Here is a 24,355-nt window from a genome sequence, read left to right on the forward strand (position 1 = left end):
GGATGGTTAAACCAATTATTGACTGTATAATTTCAGGCACGTATCTCTTGGACTTACAGGAATGGAGATGAAGGTCTTACCAAGGGGAATTGCTCTGGTGAGAGGGAAATGGTTTTATTGATGCCGTGGTGTCAAAAGTGGAGGAGTTTAGCAGTTGAGAAAATCAGCAAAAAAAAATCCTGAAAGCATTTGCAACCATCTTCAGCCAATTACTGAATGGATAATCCACCTTGGCCTCTTCATGAAGTCCCCAGCATCACAGACACTTCCCAGTCTTTAGCTAATTCGGTTTGTTCCACATGATATCAAGAAACAGCTGAAGATATTGGATACTGTAAGAGCTATGAGCCCTGGCAACATGGATCCTGTGCTCTAGAACCAGCCATCTGCCTAGCCAAGCTGTTCCAGTATCGCTACAACACTGGCATCTAACTGGTAATGTGGAAAATTGCCCCAGTCCAAAAAGCAGGACAAATCCAGCCTGGTCAATTACTCTTTACTCTTAATCACTGGCAAAGTGATGGAAGGTGTCACTAATAATGCTATCAAGCAGCTTTTAATCTGCAATAATCTGTTCACTGATGCTGTTTGGTTTCTGCCAGGATCACTCAACTCACATTTTTACAGACATGTTCTAAACATGGACAAAAGAGCTGAACTCAAATGATGACCAAGTGTAGGTAACAAGAATCCTTCACAAAACTGGAGTTACTGGAAAACAGGGGGAAAAGCTGCCCACTGTTTTAATCATATATAGCATAAAGGAAGATGATTTTGATTGTTGGAAGTCAATCATCTCAGTCCCAAGACATTGCGACAGGAGGCCTGTCCATCAAGATCAGGAGTGGGGATTTTTACTGATGATTGAACAATGTTCAGCACCATTCACAACTCCACGGATACTCAAGTAGTGCATGTTCATGTGCATTCAGGATAACATTCAGGCTTGGGATGATAAGTGGCAAGTAGCATTCACACTAAACAAGTGCCAGGCAATGACTATCTCTAACAAAAGAGAATTTAACCACCTCCCCTTGACGTTCAATGGAGTTCTCCATGAACAACTTCTTGGGGTTGCCATTAACCAGAAACATGAACTGGACCAGCCAGTGGTTTCAATTATGCAGCGAGTAACTCACTTCCTGACTCCCGAAGCCTGTCCACCATCTACAAAGCATAAGTCAGGGGAATGATCAAATATTCTCCAATTGTCTGAGCGAGCACAGGTCCAACAACACTTAAGAGGCTTAATATCATCCATGACAAAGCACCCCATCCTTTTCCTCCACCACAAACACACTGTGGCAGTGGTGTGTATTGACTGAACTGACTGCAGCAACTCACCAAGTCTCCTTCGATAGCAGTTTCCAAATCCATCACCTCGGAGGACAAGGGCAGCAGATACATGGGAAAACCACACCTGCCTGCAAGTTCCCCACCAAGTCACACACCATTCTGACTTGGGACATTTGCTGTTCCTTCATTGTCACTGGGTGAAAATCCTGGAACTCTCTTCATAACAGCACTGTGAGTGATCCTACATTGCCTGGACTGCAATGGTTCAAGAAGGCAGCTCACCACAACCTTCTTAAGGGCAATCAGGAATGGGGACTAAGTGCTGGCCTAGCCAGCGATGCCTACATACCATGAAGGAATAAACTTAACAAAAGTTGTGGTGAGCAGAGAGCCAAAGTTTAGGTGATTGGGATTTTGAAAGCCCAGTTGTAAGCGATTTGTTTTTCCCCAGGGGTAGGTACAGATGGAGGTGGGTTTGGATATGGAAGGCTCTGCACTGCCATCAGTTTCTGTGGATTCTTGGCCTGGTCCCTAGCTTCTGGTATACGTGCCCTATCTTCCTTATACTGTAGTTTTACTCTAAATGAAATTATTAACCCTGGTCACAGGTTAGGTCTGTCTCCTTTGAATTTAGTGTGTTCCATGCTCTCTATCGCACTTGAATCTAGCGCATAACTACTGATGTCACTGATACACCATTGTCTACATCATTTATTAGTATATCTAGTCTATTTACCCATTATAGTACAATATGGGTGGAGAGTGATACAATCAAGTGATTAGAGATGGCCTTATCAGTGATTGATATGATGAGACTAGCAAGACCAAGTAAGATGGCAACGTTAATGGGGCAGAAGTGAAAATGGGTTGTGAAGTTTACATGGATAGAGAGATTTAAGGAGAACAAGAGGACAGTGAACTCAAAGGATACAAAGCAAGATGAGTTGAGATGGAGATTAAAATCGCCGAGGATGAGAAGTTAGTTTACGTTCTAACTGTTGATGAAAAGCAGCGAGGGTCTCCTGGTGACAACATTTTTAAGTTTAACAACACCAGGTTAAAGTCCAACAGGTTTATTTGGTAGCAAAAGCCACAGAAGCTTTTGGAGCTCTAAGCCCCTTCTTCAGGTGAGTGGGAATTCTGTTCACAAACAGAGCATATAAAGACACAGACTCAATTTACATGAATAATGGTTGGAATGCGAATACTTACAACTAATCAATTCTTTAAGAAACAAAACAATGTGAGTGGAGAGAGCATCAAGACAGGCTAAAAAGATGTGTATTGTCTCCAGACAAGACAGCCAGTGAAACTCTGCAGGTCCACGCAACTGTGGGGGTTACAAATAGTGTGACATGAACCCAATATCCCGGTTGAGGCCGTCCTCGTGTGTGCGGAACTTGGCTATCAGTTTCTGCTCAGCGACTCTGCGCTGTCGTGTGTCGCGAAGGCCGCCTTGGAGAACGCTTACCCGAATATCAGAGGCCGAATGCCCGTGACCGCTGAAGTGCTCCCCAACAGGAAGAGAACAGTCTTGCCTGGTGATTGTCGAGCGGTGTTCATTCATCCGTTGTCTCAGCATCTGCATAGTTTCCCCAATGTACCATGCCTGGGGACATCCTTTCTTGCAGCGTATCAGGTAGACAACGTTGGCCGAATTGCAAGAGTATGTACTGTGTACCTGGTGGATGGTGTTCTCACGTGAGATGATGGCATCTGTGTCGATGATCCGGCACGTCTTGCAGAGGTTGCTGTGGCAGGGTTGTGTGGTGTCATGGTCACTGTTCTCCTGAAGGCTGGGTAGTTTGCTGCGGACAATGGTCTGATTGAGGTTGTGCGGTTGTTTGAAGGCAAGAAGTGGGGGTGTGGGGATGGCCTTGGCGAGATGTTCGTCTTCATCAATGACATGTTGAAGGCTCTGGAGGAGATGCCGTAGCTTCTCCGCTCCGGGGAAGTACTGGACAACGAAGGGTACTCTGTCCACTGTGTCCCGTGTTTGTCTTCTGAGGAGGTCGGTGCGGTTTTTCGCTGTGGCGCGTTGGAACTGTTGATCAATGAGTCGAGCGCCATATCCTGTTCTTATGAGGGCATCTTTCAGCGTCTGGATGCCAAGTTCCGCACACACGAGGACGGCCTCAACCGGGATATTGGGTTCATGTCACACTATTTGTAACCCCTACAGTTGCGTGGACCTGCAGAGTTTCACTGGCTGTCTTGTCTGGAGACAATACACATCTTTTTAGCCTGTCTTGATGCTCTCTCCACTCGCATTGTTTTGTTTCTTAAAGACTTGATTAGTTGTAAGTATTCGCATTCCAACCATTATTCATGTAAATTGAGTCTGTGTCTTTATATGCTCTGTTTGTGAACAGAATTCCCACTCACCTGAAGAAGGGGCTTAGAGCTCCGAAAGCTTGTGTGGCTTTTGCTACCAAATAAACCTGTTGGACTTTAACCTGGTGTTGTTAAACTTCTTACTGTGTTTACCCCAGTCCAACGCCGGCATCTCCACATCATGACAACATTTTTATCATACTTGAAAGGATAATAGAGGACAAGGATTTTAAATCAGGAGTGTGAAGGGCGGAATAAATTGAGATGCTCAAAGGAAAGGAAGGAGCCAGAAGGTTTGAAGGTCAAGTAAAGATGTGATCCTAGATGAGTGGGGTTCCCAGTGGAGAGGATGAGGCTGTGCACTGAGGAATGATGTTAATTTGGAAAGTTGGTGCAGAAGGGGAAGGAGCTGCTGATTTTTATACCTTTTTAATCAGCCAAGTGTTTGCATGCATTCATTCGGTGAGTAGGTAGGTGATTGTTTGGTTAGTTTTAAGATTTCATCCCTCTGAAAAGGGGCAGTAGTTTAAACCAGTACTGGGTTGTTAATGCAATCATCTTCATCTGCAAGCAGATCCTTGGCTCATTGTCTGCTGATGATTTATCTTGAGCCATATTCTTGGCAGTTTGGGTCGGTGGTGACTTGCAATTGCCTTCCATACAAAGGGAAAGGTGAGGAGGCAGGTCCCAAGTCTATGTCAGCCAGCAACCAGAACAAGTATGGAGCCCAGGTTATTCCAAACCACATGCTAGTCACCTAGACACTAAACTAATTCGCTGCCAGATTTATTAGTATTGCTTTAAGTTTATAGCTTAACTAGTTAAACTACTTAAATTAACTACAGACAACTGTGGAGAGATATTTCCAAAATTGAAACATAATTAACGAAAGAAAACATTCTTAAGGTGGCAGGATACGTGATGGGTTGTAGCTGTAGCATGTGAGCGCTGGCGGAAACCAGTTTGATCGACAGCAATCACATCCACCGTACCTCAGCTCAGAGTTATTGAGCTAGAAACCAAGCTCCAGATATTGTGATTCATCTGGGAGGTGAAATGTTACCCTCATACTTTGTTCCAGGAGACAGTCACACCCCTTAGGCTGTGTACTTCAGAATGTTGCTCAGGGAGAGGAGGGTGTGACTACGATTGAGGAAGGTATAAGGACCTAGTGGGTAACTATGGAGGAGCTTCAGCCCCTAGAATTGTTCAGAATGTTTGAGGTTCTTGCACCTTGTGTGGAAAAGAGCAGGGAGTGCAGGGTGGAGGAGCAAATTGGCTGCTGCACCATGGTGCTTGGACCCATTCAGGTCGGGGAAGTAAAAATGAATGTAGTAGGAGAAGGGGACAGTATAAATACAGGGATAGATACGGTTCTCTGTAGCCAAGTGAATGCTTCCCAAAGGCTGTGTTTCTTGCCTAGTACCAGTTAAGAGTAAAGGGCATCGCCGCAGAGCTGGACTGAATGGAGTGGGAGGGGAGAAATCCAGTGGCTGTGGCCCAGATGGGTACCAATAACATAGGGAAGACTCCATAACATGGCACATTTAAGGGAGTCTGAGCAGCTAGGCATTCATTTAAAAAGTAGAACAACAAAGGTAATAATCCTTTCCCTTGCTTGACCTTTCTGTCTCCATTTCCGGCAATAGACTATCTACCAATATCCATTACAAGCCCCACGGACTCCCACAGCTGTCCGGACTACAGCTCTTCACACCCCACATTCTGTAAGGACTCCATCCCTTTCTCTCAGCTCCTTCGCCTCTGTCGCATTTGTTCCAATGATGTCACTTTCCAAAGTGGTGCTTCTAATATGTGCTCCTTTTCCCTCAACCGTGGATTCCCATCTACAGTTGTCGACAGGGCCCTCAACAGCGTGCGGTCCATCTCCTGCACCATGACCCTCATCCCCTCTCCTCCCTCCCAGAACAAGGATAGAGTCCCCCATGTTCTCACATTTCACTCTGCCAGCCTCCGCATGCAAAGCATAATCCTCCACCATTTTCATCAACTCCAGCGTGATGCCGCCACCAAACACATCTTCCCTTCATTCCCTCTGTCAGCATTCGGCAGAGGCTGTTCCCTCCAGGATAACCTGGTCCACTCCTCCACTATATCCAACACCTCTCCTGTCACTCATGGCACCTTCCCATGCAATCGCAGAAAGTGTAACACCTGTCCCTTTACCTCTTCTATGTTTATCATTCAAGATCCAAAACACTCATTCCAGGTTAAGCAGCGTTTCACTTGCGCCTTTTTCAATTTGGTCTATTGCATTCGCTGCTCCCAATGTGGTCCCCTCTATATCGGAGAGACCAAGCGTAGACTGGGTGATCGCTTTGCTGAGCACCTTCGGTCTGTGCGCAATCAGGACCCTGACCTTCTGGTTGCTTGCCATTTTAACACACAATCCTGCTCCCATGCCCACGTGTTTGTCCTTGGCTTGCTGCAATGTTCCAGTGAAGCTCAACGCAAACTAGAGGAACAGCATCTCATCTTCCGGCTAGGCACTTTACAGCCTTCCGGTCTCAACATCGAGTTCAACAACTTCAGATGATTTGATCTACCCCACTGCGGCCCCCTTTGTTTTCATTCTATTTTATTTAATTTTTTACTGTTCTCTACCTTTTATTTCTTTATAGTCTTTCTTCATTTTTCTTCCCCCCTCACGCTTCCCCCTACTTCAACCCCCTTCCCTCCCCCCCCCCCCCCCCCCCCCACACTGCTTACCCTTTTCTATATTCTACCTCTGTCCCATTTCTCCCCCCACTCCCAATATCTCCATCTGTCACAGCTTCTCTGCCGTTTGGCCACTCACACCCTTTATTCTCTCTGTGGATAGCTATTAGCAGTCTTTTCCCCTGGTTTCTATGGTAATGACTCATCCTTCATTCCCTCACCCTGCAGTATAAATATCTCCCACTTTCTATGCCTTTTAGCTTTGACAAAGGGTCAACTTGACTCGAAACGTCAGCTCTTTTCTCTCCTTACATTTGCTGCCAGAGCTGCTGAGATTTTCCAGCATTTTCTCTTTCGGTTTCAGATTCCAGCATCCGCAGTAATTTACTTTATAAAGGTAATAATCTCTAGACTCCAGCACCAGACTGGGGACAAGGCAAAAGTCCAGGGTAGCAGTATGGGCAATGGTAACAAGAATGTGACAGGAAGGGGCACAGCACAGAAATATAAGAGGCCACGAACAAATACGGTCAGAAGAGGGGAAAATGACTTTAATCTAAGAGAGGGAGAAGAGGCTATGGGATGTGCAAGTATATTGATATAGGTAAAGACAAACTGAATGAGATAGGAAGGGACACAGAGTTTAATAGTAATAGTGCATCAGAGAGTAAGGTTCGTGCAGGGAATATCTGTAATAACGTTAACTAATTGCACGAATAGAGGTAAATGCTTCAGATCTAATCAGCATTACAGAAACATTACAGAAGGTGCACACAAAATTTCAAAGAGGCAGGCAGAATGGTAAAGGAGGAGGCGTAGCCTTGGTAATAAAAGATGACATATGGACATTTAGTGTGAAAGGATCTTGGCTCAGAAAAATCAGGGAGTAGAATCAGTATGGGTAGTGATTAGGAATAGTAAGGGTCAGAAAATACTGGTGGGAATAACTTAAAGGCCCACAAACAACACTTATACCAAAATACAGAGCAGTAAACAAAAAAGAAAATGGAACTTGTAACAAAGGCAAAATAATCATTTGATAGTCTTCAATCTTCATATAGACTGAAACAATCATTATTTGCAAAGATGGTCGAGAAGATAAATTTGTAGAATGCTTTCATGTCAGTTTCCCAAAGCAATAGAATCAACTAAGGATAAAGCAATTTTCATCCAGTATTATACAATGAGGCACAGTCATGGTAAATTACCTACTGGGAAATAGTGATCATAATATAATTGAATACTATGTTAAGTTTCAAAACAGCGGACTTCAGTTACAAATAGACCAGGAAGAATGGAAAAAGTCATTGTGAATCACTGTGAATCAGACCAGGAGGAATGTGAAAAGGTCAGGGTCATTGTGAATCAGAATAGGTGAAATGGGAAAAAGGTCAGGACCATTGTGAATCAGGAGAAATAGGAAAAAGGTCAGGAACACTGAAGTAAGGGAGAAAGAAAATCAAACTGTGACATTACAGGAAGGTTATAAGTTGATTCTGTTTCTCCAAAGTTCAGAAGTTTGCCGAAGGAGCGGGTAAATTACAAATGTCATTTTTAAAAATAATACTGGTTTCGCATAGGATTTCAACTAACCTCTCCATATATAAGTTGACAACAGGGGAAGAGAAGTGATCAGCTCATGATTCATTATCTTTTTCAGTCGTAACTTTTATTAATAGATAGAGGAATAGCTATCAGCCCCAAATCCTTGAGAGCACCCCTTGTTCCATATGTGAATGCCAGAACATTTCTTGTGTCCTGGATGACCAGATGTGCAGCAAGTTTCAGCAGATGCAAAGCCTCGAGCTCAAAATCAGAGCTTGGCTGAGAGCTGCTGTCACTGCATTGTTTCCGGAGGTCAAATACTTCCTGGATATCAGCTCCATTGACGTTGTCACCCCTCAGCTTAAGAATTTGCAGTGAGAGAGGGAATGGGTGTCCACCAGGCAGTCAAGAAGAAATTGGCAGGTAGTGCAGGAAACTCCCAAGTGCCTCTCACTCTCCAGCCTAAATACTGATGAAAGTGATGGTTCTTTAGGAAGTACAGCCAGAGCCAAGACCATGGCACCACAGCTAGTTCAGCTGTACAGAGGGGCGCAAAGGATACTGAAAGTGATAGGAAATTTGATGGTTCAGGGAACAGATAGGTATTTCTGCTGCTACAGATGGGAATCCGGGATTGTATGTTGCCTCCTTGGTGTCAGGATCAAGTGTGTCACTGAATAACTGCAGAGCATTCTGAAAAGAGAGAGTGATCGTGATCCATATTGTACCAATGACCTCGGCAGAAAGAAGGATGTGGCTCTGAGTGTAGAAATTAGGGAACCAAGTAGGAAATCAGGAAGCAGGACCTCAAAAGTAACAATCTCCGGATTACTCTCAGTACGACTCACAATTGATGATAGAAATAGGAAGATGGAGCAGATAAGTGTGGCTGAAAAGATGTCCTCAGAAGTAGGGCTTTAGGTTTATGGGGCATTTGGATCAGTTCTGGGGAAGATAGAACCTGGAGAGGTTGTACCTAAATAGAGCCAGGAGAAATTTCCTCGTGGGACAACTTAATCGAGCTATGGAGAAGGATTAAACAATTTGGCGCAGGTGTGGAAACCAGGAAGTAATACTAGAGAGGAATACCAACGTGCAAAGAATTTTGGGAGAGACAGATTGGGCTACAGTCAAAAATAGTAAGGTATTAGGTGGGTTCAGCATAGAAGGAAAAGTCATGAAAAAGGGTTAATTAGGGTTACAGTGCATGTACGTGAGTATATGACGTATGGTAAATAATGTTGGTGATTTGCTGACACAGATAGGCTTGTGGAAATATGGCATTGTGGTGATATCAGGGGACTGGGTCAAAAAAACACAGCACTGGGTATTAAATGTTCCTTTAAAGGGTGCCCTGAACTAAGCATTGCTCACCTTCCCCCCCCCCCCCCCCAATGGACACAGAGGACGCCCCCGCCACTCCCCACCCCCCTTTCCCCCGCCACAAGCATCAGGGGCTCCCCCACCCACCCCAGCATCGGGAGTTTTTCATTCCCACTGGGGCACAAGCATTAGGGGCTGTCCCCCACTCAGCCACCACCACCACAAGGATCAAAGCCTCTTCCCCCCACCCCCCACAACTGAACAAGCAATTTTGGAACAAAAAAAATATAAGTGTTTTGGTAAAACACTGTACATCAAGCACAAACCTATCTTTCTTTTTCAGATGTTATTATCCTGCTGTGCATTCACAGCATCTATTGCTTAAGCAAATGAGATCAATGGTGAACAATATCTGCACCATCTGAAGGACTTAGCAGGTGGCCTGAAATAGTTTCAGTGATCTTAAAGATCAGCAAACAAAAAGCTCCACACAACCAAATAAACAAAAGTTCATTTAAAGGTCAAGGGAACATTAAGAGAAGTCTGTTTCTTGACCATTTTTCTTTTCTGCTGATGTGTTTTTCCACATTTGGCATTTAGGTTTTGATTAACATTCGCCCCACTTGCAGGACTATTTTTCCAACAGAGCATCACGTAGCTGAAATATTTGGGAGAACAGGCAGACCAATAGTAGTATAACAAGCAGGTTAGGCAATGTGTCAGCTTCACTGTGGTCCTCCTTAAAGATTAGCCATCGTTCTGATACAGGTTTTCCTGTCAATCTTTGTTTCTATTTTACCCTGGATAGATTCCTTTGCATCAAGTTGAAGTTAACTCTCTACCAATCCAAAAGTTCTATTTTAGATTGTTCCTTGCTGTGCTCCATTACTAACCTAAACCCTGTGCGCAGAAATTTTACAGCCTTCCCCAGCATGCCCTTCCTGCTGCCTACCCACCCACTCCTGACTTTCACACGCTTGACACAGTGGGTGGACAAGGCCCATCTTTCCTCACCCTAAGTGAGGTCCTAAAGCAGCCAGTTACTGAGGCTGGCAGGAGATCAAGGATGGGGGCATGCTCAGCAGTTAAGTGCCTGCTCGGGCAGGAAAGTGGGGGCACCTCCATCAGTTGCTCCCTTTTCTGATTGGGGCACTCTCCCCAAGGTCTGTCCCTTCAGACTCACCGGATACTCCCTCCCCCAGTCCCCCAACCTTTCCATCATGATTCCCAACCCTTCGGTTCTCTCACCGTAGGCCTCTGCTCCTGTATCTCTGAAGATTCTCCTGTATTTACCCTTGTGCTCAGCTCCCAGCACTTAAACACTTGGGGCTAGCAGTCGCCCCAAAAGTGGCCAACTCTCCCAGTGGCCCTCTGGGACTTGAGCACTGTGAGCCAATCAAATTGGCTGGCAGCTCTCTTAAACAGAACGCCCTCTTGACTGAAGGCCGACAATTCCACCTCCAGCTAATTAACATTTGAGTAAGAGTGAGGACAGGATTCTTCAAATGTTAGAGTTTTCCCCATCGCCAATAAAAAAAACCAACAGGGGAACCTATCCCCGCCAATGGCGACAGTTATGGTTTTTTTTAAATTGGTGATGGGGAGAACTCCATCATTTGAAGAATCCTGCCTTTACTCTTATCCAAATGTTCCCTGACAGACCGTTGGTCCACATCATTCCCCAGCACCAGATCCAGTAATGCCTCCTTCAAAGTTGGACCAAGAACATGCAGGTCAAGGAAGTTCTCCTGAGCACATTTCAGAAATTCCTATCCATCCTTATACTTTGACATTATCCCAATCATTATCAGGGTTCTTGAAGTCCCTCAATATGAATATTCTATTTCTCTTGCACATCTCTGTGATTTCTCTGCAGATTTACTCTTCTCTCTCTCTCTCTCGAGGCTTATGGAGCACCACTATTAGCGTGATCATATCCTTTTTGCTTCTTAACTCTAACAAAATGGATTCGGTCTTTGCCCTCATATGGTCATCCTCTCTTTTCAACATTTTGTCTACTTTAGATTTTAAAAAAAGCAAATTGCAATATGTTCTTAATGATGAGAGACAAGGAGCTCTGAAAGAACAAGAGAATTAACATACTCATGTATACAAATCACCAAAAATTAATACTCCAGTACAAAATAATATTCCAGTTACCATTGACCAGAAGCTTAACTGGACTAGCCATATAAAGAGTGTGGCTATAAGTACAGGTCAGAGGCTAGGAATCCTGCAATGAGTAACTCACCTCCTGACTCCTTAAAGCCTCCACAAGGCACAAGTCAGGAGTGTGATGGAATATGCTCCACTTGCCTGATTGGGTGCACTTCCAACAATACTCTTGATACGATCCAGGCTGAAGCTTGATTAGCACTCCATCCACAAACATTTATTCTCTTCACCACCAACACACAATAGCAGCAGTGTGTACCATCTACAAGATGTGCTGCAGGAATTCACCAAGAGTCCTTAGGTAGGACCCTCCAAACCTACGACAACTACACTCAGAAGGACAAGGGCAGCAGGTACATGATAACGCCACCAGCCGGAAATTCTCCTTAGAGGAGGACTCATCATCCTGACTTGGAAATATGTCTCCATTTCTTCACTATCGTAAGGTTAAAATCCTGAAACTCCCTTCCTAAAGGCACTGTGGATGTACTTACACCACATGGACTGCAGCATGTTCAAGAAGTCAGCTCACCACCATTTTATCAAGACAATTAGGGATGGGCAATGAATGTGGGGTTAGCCAGCAAAGCCCACTTCCCTTGAATGATTTTTGAAAAAATGTAATCAAAAAGGCTCATGAGTATTGGCCTTTAACTCAGGAGGTTTGGAATATAAAAGTGAAGGAATGACCCTTCAGTTATGCCGAGCCATGTTCAGACTCCATCTTGGAGTACTGTACCCAGTTCCATACATTGCTTCTCAGGAAGATATGTTACCTTTAGAGGGGATACAGCATAAATTTATCAATGTGTTACTGAGGCTCAATGCATTAAATAAGGAAATATTGTATAAGTTTGATTTGTCATTCACTGGAGTTTAGCTGATCTAATCATGGGATTTGAAATAATAATGTGAATTTAAAGGATAGCTACACTTCATCTGGTGTGAGAATCCAAAAAAATGGAGTGAAATCAGGAAGCACTTGTTCTTACAGAGGGTAGTGGGAATCTTCCCACTGGATTTATTTCAGGTAACAGTTGGTGAGGTTAGGTCAAGTAAAATGTACAAAACTGAGACATGCACGTGGAAAAAAGATGAGTCAATGGAGTTGAGGTACTTATCAGCTACAATCTAATCGAATGATAGACCAAGTTCAAATGGTCAATGGTGAACTTCCGTTCCTGTATTCCTACTGTGACTCTTTCTGTTCCAATTGAGATGTTCGCAAACATGACCTAACCTACCTCTGATTCACCACTTTCATGTTTAACATAGGTTGGACAAGGGATGGGAAGGTATGTTAGCCACTATCCAGTGGTGGGCTGGCCAATTAAATATTTTACTGAGGATGGCAGAATCTGCTTCATAGAATTCCTACAGTGCAGAAGGAGGCCATTCAGCCCTTCGAGGCTGCACCGACAACAATTCCACCCAGGCCCTATCCTCATCACCCTGTGTATTTACCCTGTTAATCCCCCTGACATCAAGGGGCAATTTAGCATGGCCAAGCCACCTAACCCACGCATCTTTGGAGAGTGGAAGGAAACCGGAGCACCCAGAGGAAACCCATGCAGACATGGGGAGAACGTGCAAACTCCACACAGACAATCACCCGAGGCTGGAATTGAGCCTGGGACCCCTGGAACTGTGTGGCAGCAGTGCTAACTACTGTGCATCTTTAACCCTTGATTGTCTGAGGAAATCTGGCAGCTGAAGGGAGACACCCTTCCCTCCACCCCTTCTTCTACCCCCGGAACACCATTTCCACTCTCACCAGAACATCTAGTGTTGGAGATTGTAAACCTACCCCATGGTTAGAAATCAGACTGGCCCCTCACAATGGGAGTTACCTCCAGCTGTGGATGTAGCCTGTTCTGGAGTTTTCCCTGCCCAACTGATAGCCAAGCCTCTCATCCAGGTTAAATTTTTTCATTCATGGGACATGGGTGTCACTGGCTGACCAGCATTTTATTGCCCATCCCTAGTTGCCCGAAGGCAGTTGAGAGTTAACCACATTGCTGTGACTCTGGTGTCACATGTAGGCCAGACCAACTAAGGGTGGCAGATTTCCTTCCCCAAAGGACATTAGTGAACCAGATGGGTTTTTCCAGCAATCGACTATGGTTTCATGGTCAGCAGTGGATTCTTAACTCCAGATATATTTTTATTGAATTCAAATTCCACCATCTGCCATGGCAAGATTCAAACCCAGATCCCCAGAATATTAGCTGAGTTTCTGGATTAGTAGTCTATCGATAATACCATTAGGCCATCACCTTCCCTTAACTACATGTATTGTATTTTTCCAAGTCCTAATTTGTTATTTTCTGCTTTTTGACTTTATTGTGAATACAACCAACTAATTGCAGCAGAGCAACTTTTGCTTCTTTGAGTATAAACATCAAAAACCCCATGGAAGTACACTGGCCATGACAGTTCCACAGAACAGCGTGGATTTTCCATGGAGAAGAATAGATAAACTATTGAAGAATATGTCCAAGGGGTGGATTGAGTGGTTTAATATTCTATTAACTATTCATAAGTTGCCTAGCAGGAATCCACATATGAAAAACTACTTACGAAAGAAATAATTACCAAGCAAACTGACAGAAGTTCAGATTCAAACAGATGCAAAGAATAGCTTCACACTCTGAAAGAAGTGATTACTGTAAGCTAACATAATAAATAAAATAAGCACCTCATTCATAGAACATGACAGGAGATGAACTGGCAGCAGAGAAAAATAAAACCCTGAAACATACATATCTTTGAGCAACATTTTTACGGAATTTTACCAGCCCTCTGGAAACCAGCTGAGACATGGGTTAGTGGGGTATAAAAAGGTGATTTATACACTGCTGGCCATGTGCAGGCTTGGAGGGCGTCCCTCCTGTTGGGCACTCTTTGACCTATGGAGGGGTTACCAGTAGCACTGGTCACCCCCACAGTAATGTGCTGCCTACCCTCACCAGCCTACTATTCAATGGCAGTCAGCCTGACTGGCACTGGAGCCCCCAACCTTATCTTGTAAAGTCAAATAGCAAGGTTGAAGATTTTACAAAATTAGATAATGTAACGGAAATCTAATGTTTTTGCTGTTTGTTCACCTTAAACTTTAGTGCCATTGGTCCACCATCCTTTCTTGGCATCATCTTCCACTCTTTGTGGTGTTGCCGAGTTGCCAGCCACCTGATTGGCCAGCAGTTCTTGGGGGACAGGCAGTTATCTTTACTAGGAATGTCTGCCTTGATGGCAACCAATTAGATGCCTGCCACCCATAAAATGCTGCCCTTGGGTCCTGCAGAGTACTGAAGCAGTGATATCCCCTGTAATGGCGCACCTTCACAGACTTCATTGGAAACACAAAAGGTTTTATCAATAAGAATTGTACAGCAGCTGCACCTAACCCCCCTACATGGCTCCTGCCTAAGAGAGGACTCCACCCCCCTGGGGTGATGACACAATCTGAGTCCCAATTGGTTCCCCAAGTCAGGTGACCTTACTGTGCCGCATTTCCCTTCAAGGAACAATCACCAGAAATCACCCTAACTGCCTCAATTCACCTCCAGCCCGACCAGCAGAACCTAGAGAAAGATTTGAGCCATAATAGGAGGTGTATGGGTATATATCATGAAATAATAATTCTGGATGAATTTTGTGTCTGCAGTATTATATGCATGAACTCGGGTCGGAGCTTCAGGGGGGTTCATGGTGATAAGGGGCTAAAGTTTAAAGTGAACAAACAGTAAAAGCAATAGATTTCCATTACATTGTCCTGTTTCGTAAAATCTTCAAGCTTGCTATCTGACCTCACTAAGTGTTGTCTAAGAATATAAGAAATAATCAAAATAACACATAGTAATAAACTCTGAGTTACAAAAGATAGGTTGCTACTGACAAATTAAATCTGATTATGACAATGAAGACTTTGTTGGATTATTCATGCAAGCACATTTCTAACTGCATTTGAACATTTTTACTGCCTTCTGCAATGTGCCTATAATGAACTACCTATACAAAGATTAAACAGTAGGCCATTTACCTGACAAAATCTGTCACATGCAGATAATGATAACTTTGGATCTCAGTGTGTAGATATTTGGGTGGCAGAGTGGTGCAGTGGCTAGCACTGCTGCTTTATAGGGCCAGAGACCCAGGTTCAATTCCTGCTGGGGTGTCTCTCTGTGTGGAGTTTGCATGTTCTCCCTCTGTCTGCATGGCCAGGTGCTCCGGTTTCCTTCCAAAAATTTGCAGGTTAGGTGGATTGTCAATGCAAAATGCTCCTTAATTTGTGTGTGTGTGGCTATGTTTGATGTGCTGTAATGTGCCTCAAACTGTAAGCTTCTGGTGACAAACTAGTAACCTGATACAAAAAAAAGCCTGATCAATGCACCGTCAGGTGTGGAAAGGTTGAGAGAGAGACATGTAGATATTTTAACAGTGCAATGTAAAATAGATCCTTGATTATGTATCATTGACATTGATTTTGTGTAATTACTTTAATTTTCCACGCTCGTCACTGGAGTTTCCAATTGCTTGATTGAGGGTCTGAATTGCAACTGGGTTGTGCAATCTTTGGAATGGAATATATACGAAAATTACTCCATTCAGTCAAAAAGCTCCTCGGAATGATAGAAATTTCATACTTTATTGACACCCTTGGTGTGCTGCGCAGCATTTTTGACCTTTGAATTAATACGATATGATGCTATCTTTGCATGGAAACACGTGAATGGAATATCAGTGTCTTGTCTGTTTTAAGCTTAACTGCACACATTACTGGTGAGGGGAGAAAGTAGAAACTACTTTCGCAATAGCATTAGCTAATTGTACGTTATCCCACAACCAATTTCCTCATTGTTTATGAGTCAAGACCAGATATGAAATGTTTGAATTCTATATATACAATATTCCATTGCATGCTTAAAAATTTATTCGAGAAAATGCAACGGAATTGAGATACACTTCTCCTTCAATTATAATAATTATTTCATCTGCTATCTTCCCTTCCTGTCATCCCTTTACTGACAGTGACACTTCAAATCAACTGTAATGCCCCCTTGGTTGATTATGCTCAATTAGCTACAAACTAATGCTTTGAATTGGAGAAAAAAATATCGGTGCTTTTTTAGTCATCCAGGTAGCTGAAACAGGTTAGCAACTTTTAAAATGCCATGTCTTTATTGCAAATAGCAATCGTGAATTTCGGTATACATTTAGTATAATAGTTTTGAGTTTTTTATACTCTTTTAAGTGAAAGATGTCAAAACTTCGAATGGAACACTCTATTCCAGGCACTCATTTCATTCCTGGCATCAATCAGTCCCCAGGTCAGCAGGCTTGCGTGCAAAAGCTCGTTCAATTTTGCACCAACCTTAGAAATACACTCTTGATGCTGTAACATGATTTATTTTTCTGCGTTGACCATAGTAGTTATTCTTTGAATGAAGGTGTTGATTGCTTTTCATGCTGAAGGTTAGCATTTCAGGGCCCAGTGAATATATAATTTATTTTACTGACTAAACAAACAGTACCAAACAGTTTGCTCTCAACTTGATCTGGCTCTGTGTATGTGTGTCTGTTATTGCACAAGGACACTCGTTCCCTCCTCACACTGTTGCTCACATGGTTGATGGCCAGGGTTATGGCATGGTATGATGTAGGTGGGAGATCTTCAAAATCAGGAACATCCATGCCACTCATCCCTCACAAAGACAGTTGATTCAGCTGTTAACAATATCAATGAATGAACAGTTTCAGGCTGTCTTATGATTCAGTAGAAAAATGTAGAGGGCTACCTTTACCCGGAAAGTGGCATTTATTAGTCAACCACCTTCAATTTCTTCTCCTATTAGGTGGCAGCCGAAAGCAGTGTTGGATGTAACTAGGAGGATACACTCACCAAATACAACAGCAAAAGTGAAACATCAGGTTAAAAGCATAATAAACACTGCGAAAGAGATAAATAATTGAAATTGGATTTCAGCTTTGTGACAAGATATCATTCTGCAAGGGCACATTTCGATAGCAGAAGATCAATAGCTGTGCATGCATGCTGACAGTAGTCAGGTAGAAGATAATGGGCAAGGTGCTTGTAGGGCCAGCTCATTTGGGACATGTTATCAGTGGTGCTTGTGGTGGATCGACTTTGAATGTTGATTTAAATTATCGTTTATTAGATAATGCCAAACATGTGGAGCCAACTATACTTTGGCCCCATCAGCATCCTTCAAGATCCACTTGGCATTAATCTTCGCTTACTGGTAGCACCTTTTTATATAACTTTACTAAAGATATTGCAACTATTGAAAGGATACAGAACAAAGCATGCAGAATGATTGATGGAATGAAGGGATTGGATTACAAGGAGTAATGATGTAAATTGGATACATTCTCACTGGAAAAGAAAGATTGAGAGGTGACTGCTTTTAGGATTCTAAAGGAACTAAATAATGTAGACAATGGCAAGTTCATTCACCAGAACAGCAGAACTAGCGGACATGGCCTGCAGTTGAAGGGGAACATATTCAAAATTAGTCTTTGGAAACATTTGATTGGATTTCACCAGCCCTCTGGAGGCAGGCTGGAATGCAGATAACCTTGTAAAATGTAAGTGCAATATATCAGGAGGGGAGTCAAAAGATATCCAAAGCAACAAGAATGTCAGTGGCATGGTTACCCATCAACTGGAAGCAGCCAGGTAATTAAACCAATTAGCTGCCAATTAACAGCCACTTCCTACCCCACCAGAATTTTAGCAGCACTGAGACAAGCTGTCAAAGATTTTCATCATGCACTCATTGGGGCATATGCAAGAATACCAAATTTCAAAGGGACCAACAATTTATACTGCGTGAGAAAAGGGTGCTAATTGTAACTTGATTCTGATTAATCTGCAGCTGTAAAACCCAAAACATAATGTCTAACATTAGATGTGATTCGCTGATTTAAAACATATTTTTCTTCAACTCCAACTTGAGTTTTGGCTCAAATAATTTACTTCTTAACAACATTTCCCCATCATCAAATTTCAGACCAAATAAAGCTTGGCCTTTAGTACAAATTGCAAACAAGTGATTTCAAGCAATTGCCACGTTCAACATCAAGTACAGAATGTTTTCCTTCACTACATTCAACACCTTATGATTTGTCACCCTTCAACACGGATCAGAACTTTGCAATAAATGTCCTTGTTTCTGCAGTTTTTATTTTATTTTGCTATGAATTCAACAGTAACCAGGACTGCAGTCTGCCACCAAGGAAAAAAGAACTTGTCTGTCGAAGTCCTTTTTAACCACTGCAGGTGAGGCATTGGAGTTTTAACTTCAAAGAGCAAGTGGGTTAGGAATAGGTGGTAAGGTAAAGTCACCATAGTCCCAGATGATCATAGGCTGCTCTCCCTTGGAGGGGGAGAACTAACTGGTGGTGATTTAACCTGAGGATCAACACGCTCAGGAGAGAGCAAGGTTGAGAAGGCCCATGTGGGAATTGAACCTACAATGTTGGTATCACTCTGCATCACTAACCAGCCAACCAAACTAAACCAACCCTTTGACAAGGTACTGCATGGTAGGTTGTTGCATAAGGTTAAATCTCATGGGATCCAGGGTGAGGTATCTAAATGGATATAAAATTGGCTTCTTGACAGAAGCTAGCGGGTGGTTGTAGAGGCGTGTTTTTCAAACTGGAGGCCTGTGACCAGCAGTGTGCCTCAGGGATCAGTGCTGGGTCCACTGTTATTTGTCATTTATATTAATGATTTGGATGAGAATATAGGAGGCATGGTTAGTAAGTTTGCAAATGACACCAAGATTGGTGGCATAATGGACAGTGAAGAAAGTTATCTCTAATTGTAACGGGATCTTGATCAATTTGGCCAGTGGGCTGATGAATGGCAGATGGAGTTTAATTTAGATAAATGAGAGGTGATGTATTTTGGTAGATTGAACCAGGGCAGGACTTACTCAGTTAATGGTAGGGCGTTGCGGAGAGTTACAGAACAAAGAGATCGAGGGGTACATGTTCATAGCTCCTTGAAAGTGGAGTCACAGGTGGACAGAGTGGTGAAGAAGGCATTCAGCATGCTTGGTGTCATTGATCAGAACATTGAATACAGGAGTTGGGACTTCTTGTTAAAGTTGTACAAGACATTGGTAAGGCCACACTTGGAATACTGTGTACAGTTCTGGTCACCCTATTATAGAAAGGATATTATTAAACTAGAAACAGTGCAGAAAAGATTTACTAGGATGCTACCGGGACTTGATGGTTTGAGTTATAAGAAGAGGCTGGATAGACTTGGATTTTTTTCTCTGGAGCGTAGGAGGCTGAGGGGTGACCTTATAGAGGTCTATAAAATAATGAGGGGCACAGATCAGCTAGATAATCAATATCTTTTCCCAAAGGTAGGGGAGTCTAAAACTAGAGGGCATAGGTTTAAAGTGAGGCGGAGATATACAAAAGTGTCCAGAGGGGCAATTTTTTCACACAGAGGGTGGTGAGTGTCTGGACCAAGCTGCCAGAGGTAGTAGTAGAGGCGGATACAATTTTGTCTTTTAAAAAGCATTTAGATAGTTACATGGGTAAGATGGATATAGAGGGATATGGGCCAAATGCGGGCAATTGGGATTAGTTTAGGGATTTTTTTTAAAAAGGCGGCATGGACAAGTTGGGCCGAAGGGCCTGTTTCCATGCTGTAAACCTCTATGACTCTATAACCCCCATAAGGAATAGGTGGAGGCAGCATCAAAAAGGACTGAATTCACATAATGTTGAGAGCTTGCTCTAACTTGCTGACTTCCACATGTAGGCCCGATTCTCCCATCGCGACGCACTAATTTTTTGGCGCATCAGTTTGAGAGATGCGCGTGTCGGCTATTTAGTGAGATTCACGCATGCACGTCTCCCACTGCCGGAGAGCAGGCGCAGTCGAGATCACGCTGGAAACTGGCAGGAAGACCAGTTAAGTCATTTTAATCTATTCTTAATGTAATTTAAATATGATTAGTGGGCCCGGGACTGAATTCTCAAGGCCCGATAGCATCTCCCACCCCGTCAGGAGTATTTCATTCCGGCAGGGTTTAGAGTAGCTCTTCACATTCAGGGAACTAGTGGGAGACCCCACTGGAGTGAAGGGGGGTCAATCAGGGCCCCCAGGGGGTCAAGTGGCGGGAGGTGGTGCCCTTGAGAATGTTACCCTGACAGTGCCAGTCTGTGCCTCCTAGCACTGCCCAAGGGGCAAAGTGCTCATGTCCAGGGGGCACCTTGGTACTGTCCACAGGGTATCGGGCAGTGCCAAGGAGGCATGGCCTATTGTGGGCAGGGCTTAAGGGTGATCCGTGGGGTTGGGTAGTTCTGCTGCCACTCTGCATGGGGATCAGTCGGGACTGAGGGAGGCCAGCAATTGGGGTGGGCTGCGGGGGGTGGTCTGCCAGGGGGTCTGCCTCCTGTGGGGGGGGGTGTCTGCCGGGGTGGGGGGGTGTCTGTTGGGGTGAGGGAGGCGGGGGGAATTATCACTACTAGGGGGATGCTGGAGATCTGGGCTGGGGAGTGTCGAGGCTGGCCTGAGAATGGTCATGGGGGCCGCGACCGGGCCTTGGGGGGGTGCTGGGGAGGGGGCAGCACTGCGTGAGTCTTGGGCTGGCTAGTGATTGAGCTGGCCAGCAAACGGGAGGCTGACAGATCGGATCCACTGTGCATGCGCAGAGGACCGTAACTGTCAGACCCTGGTGAAAATAGGCCCCACCCCCTGAGCTTTTAATGAGATTCAGGATTGTGACCTCTGCGTTGCACAGAGTGTGGGAGATTCGAGTCTGAACTCCCACTGAAAAAAAATTGTGATTCACACCAGTTTTCTCGCAAATTCAGCAGTTAGAATTTTTTGGGGAGAATCGGACCCGTAGTGTGTGAGAATGTAAATTTATTTTGAGGTCAATACAAGTTATTTTACGAGGGGTTTTCAACTTTAACTGAGATTGCATGGACTTCCTGTGCTTACTGGAAATTGGCAGTGAAAGCAAGATAAGAGTACAGCAGCAATTGGAGGGCAGGGTAAGAAAAAAAGGTAAGAAATCCAGTAAGTAATGAGACCTCATACCTGTCTAAGTGAAAGGGCTTTGCTCATGGTGCTTGTGATTTCATTACATTAGAAGTTTTTTCCAATACTTTAGAGCTAATATTTGCCTTGTCTCACCAGTTATTGTGATGGGATCATTTGCCAGGCAGCAGACAGAAATGGGCACATGAAAAATTCATTTTATACGTCTCAAATTTTAAACAGAGGTTTTAAAAAATGTATTTACAGTATGTGGGCTTCGCTGGTTGGACCAGCATTTATTGCCCATCCCTAACTCTATTTCAGAAGGCATTTGAGAGTCAATGCCATTGCTGTTGACTTGGAGTCACATGTGGGCCAGACCAGGTAAGGATGGCAAATTTCATTCCCTAAAGAACATTAGTGAATCAGATGGATTTATTTTATAACACTCAGCAATGGTTTCATTGCTCACCAACGCCTCTACTTTCTCAGAAGACTCAGGAAATTTGGCATGTCAGCTACGACTCTCACCAACCTTTACAGATGCACCATAGAAAGCATTCGTTCTGGTTGTACCAAAGCTTGGTGTGACTCCTGCTCTGCCCAAGACCGCAAGGAACTACAAAGGTCGTGAATGTAGCCCAATCCATCACGCAAACCAGCCTCCCATCCATTGACTCTGTCTACACTTCCCGCTTCCTCAGCAAAGCAGCCAGAATAATTAAGGACCCCACGCACCCTGGACATTCTCTCTTCCACCTTCTTCCTTCGGGAAAAAGATACAAAAGTCTGAGGTCACGTACCAACCGACTCAAGAACAGCTTCTTCCCTGCTGCTGTCAGACTTTTGAATGGACTTACCTTACATTAAGTTGATCTTTCTCTACACCCTAGCTATAACTGTAACACTACATTCTGCACTTTCTCATTTCCTTCTCTATGAACGGTATGTTTTGTCTGTATAGCGCACAAGAAACAATACTTTTCACTGCATGTTAATACATGTGACAATAATAAATCAAATCATCAGAATTTTAATTCTAGATTCTCCTATTGAATTCAAATTTCTGCTATGGTGAGATTTGAACCCAGGTCCCTTATACCTTGCTCTGGTCTCTGGATACTCAGTCCAGTGACAATATCATTACACCACTGCCTCCCCTCAACCTAAAATTGTCTTAAACACACATAAATATACTTATGCAACTATAAATATTTTATTTCTTTTTTTGCCACTGTGACATTGTGTAACCCTACGACTTCTGTAAAAGTGGAAGCGGCTTCTCAAATCCCTTCTCTGACTGCTGAAATGTTTGTTACTGACACCATCTGGGTTTTGGAACCTGTGAGGGTACTATCCAAGACTGCTCATCCTTCACCTATGCTGGGCAGAGTCAGTCATGGGGAGAAGAGGCAGTTCATGGGACACTGACTCGAGGGGAGTGGGCAGAAAGGGGGTGCGAGGGAACGGGTGAGCAGAGTTCCCATTTCCGTTAACTCATTCTCATCCCCCTGCTTCTGTCCAATCTTCACTGTTAACAATAAAGTTTAAAAGTTTATTTATTAGTTTCACAAGTAGGCTTACATTAACACTGCAATGAAGTTACTGTGAAAATCTCCTAGTCGCCACACTCTGGCGCCTGTTCAGGTACACTGAGGAAGAATTTAGCATGGCCAATGCAGCTAACCAGCACATCTTTCTGACTATGGGAGGAAACTGGAGCACCCAGAGGAAACCCACGCAGACACAGGGAGAACATGCATACTCCGCACAGATAGTGACCTCGGCCGGGGGTCAAACCCGGGCCCTTGGCGCTGTGAAGGGAGGTGATGGCCTAGTGGTATTATCACTTGACTATTAATCCAGAAACTCAGCTAATGCTCTGGGGACCCAGGTTCAAATACCCCCACGGCAGATGGTAGAGTTTGAATTCAATAAAAAAAACAATATGGAATTAAGAATCTACTGAAGACCATGAATCGATTGTCAGGAAAAACCCACCTTGTTCAATAATGTCCTTTAGGGAAGGAAATGTGCTGTCTTTTCCTGGTCTGGTCTACATATGACTCCAGAGCCACAGTAATGTGGTTGACTCTCAACTGCCCTTGGGCAACTAGGGATGGGCAATAATTGCTGGTCAGCCAGCGATGCCCATTTTTAAAAAAAGAGGCAATAGTGCTAACTACTTTGCCACTGTGAGCTGGATAGTGGTCGTGTGTTAGACCTTTGAAAGTGAGGTTGGAATCATGCCTAGGAGGAACATGCCTACTCTGTAACCTATTTATATGTTGTACTAATAAATAGGTGCTAAGCAGATACCAGAGTATGTCCATAGTCTGTCTAAGAACCAAGTCCGATGCTTAGAGTCTAAGGTTGAAGGATCCACCTCAGAACAGTAAGCACAAAATAACTGATAATGCTCACTTACCTGCAGGACAACAGTGAGTGCACCTCCTCAGTAATTCATTGTTTACAAAGTGCACTTGGTTCCCTGACAATGTGAAATTCACTGTGTAACTACAAGCTCCTTCTTGGTGTATATGGTTGCTTTAAAGGATGGAGGAAGTTTACATATTTTCTCAATGTTACATTTCCAAGAAATGTTAATCACTTTCTGGAAATGTTATATTGAGAGAATACAATAGTTTTTTTTAATACTTCCATAAAGGTTTTTCTCTATGTAACTGATATGATAATTAATATGCATAGCAAATGTTATAATTCTCAAAGGTATGATTTAAGTGCTGAATTAGGATTATGTGGGTGTGGACGGCGGTGGAGGGGGGAGGGGGGTGAAGAATCATCACATAGTCAAAAATTGGCTGTGTTTCTTCTGTTCCTATCTTTAACCAGAGTAAGTGAATTAATAGATTGTTCAGTTTATTGGCTGTGTTATACAGAAAATCTGATGGTTGAAATATCATATTTCTTTCTGACGGAGGATAATATTAGTTTAGTTTATGAATG

This window comes from Mustelus asterias, chromosome 5, assembly GCF_964213995.1.
Source record: "Mustelus asterias chromosome 5, sMusAst1.hap1.1, whole genome shotgun sequence".
Classification (NCBI taxonomy): Eukaryota; Metazoa; Chordata; class Chondrichthyes; order Carcharhiniformes; family Triakidae; genus Mustelus; species Mustelus asterias.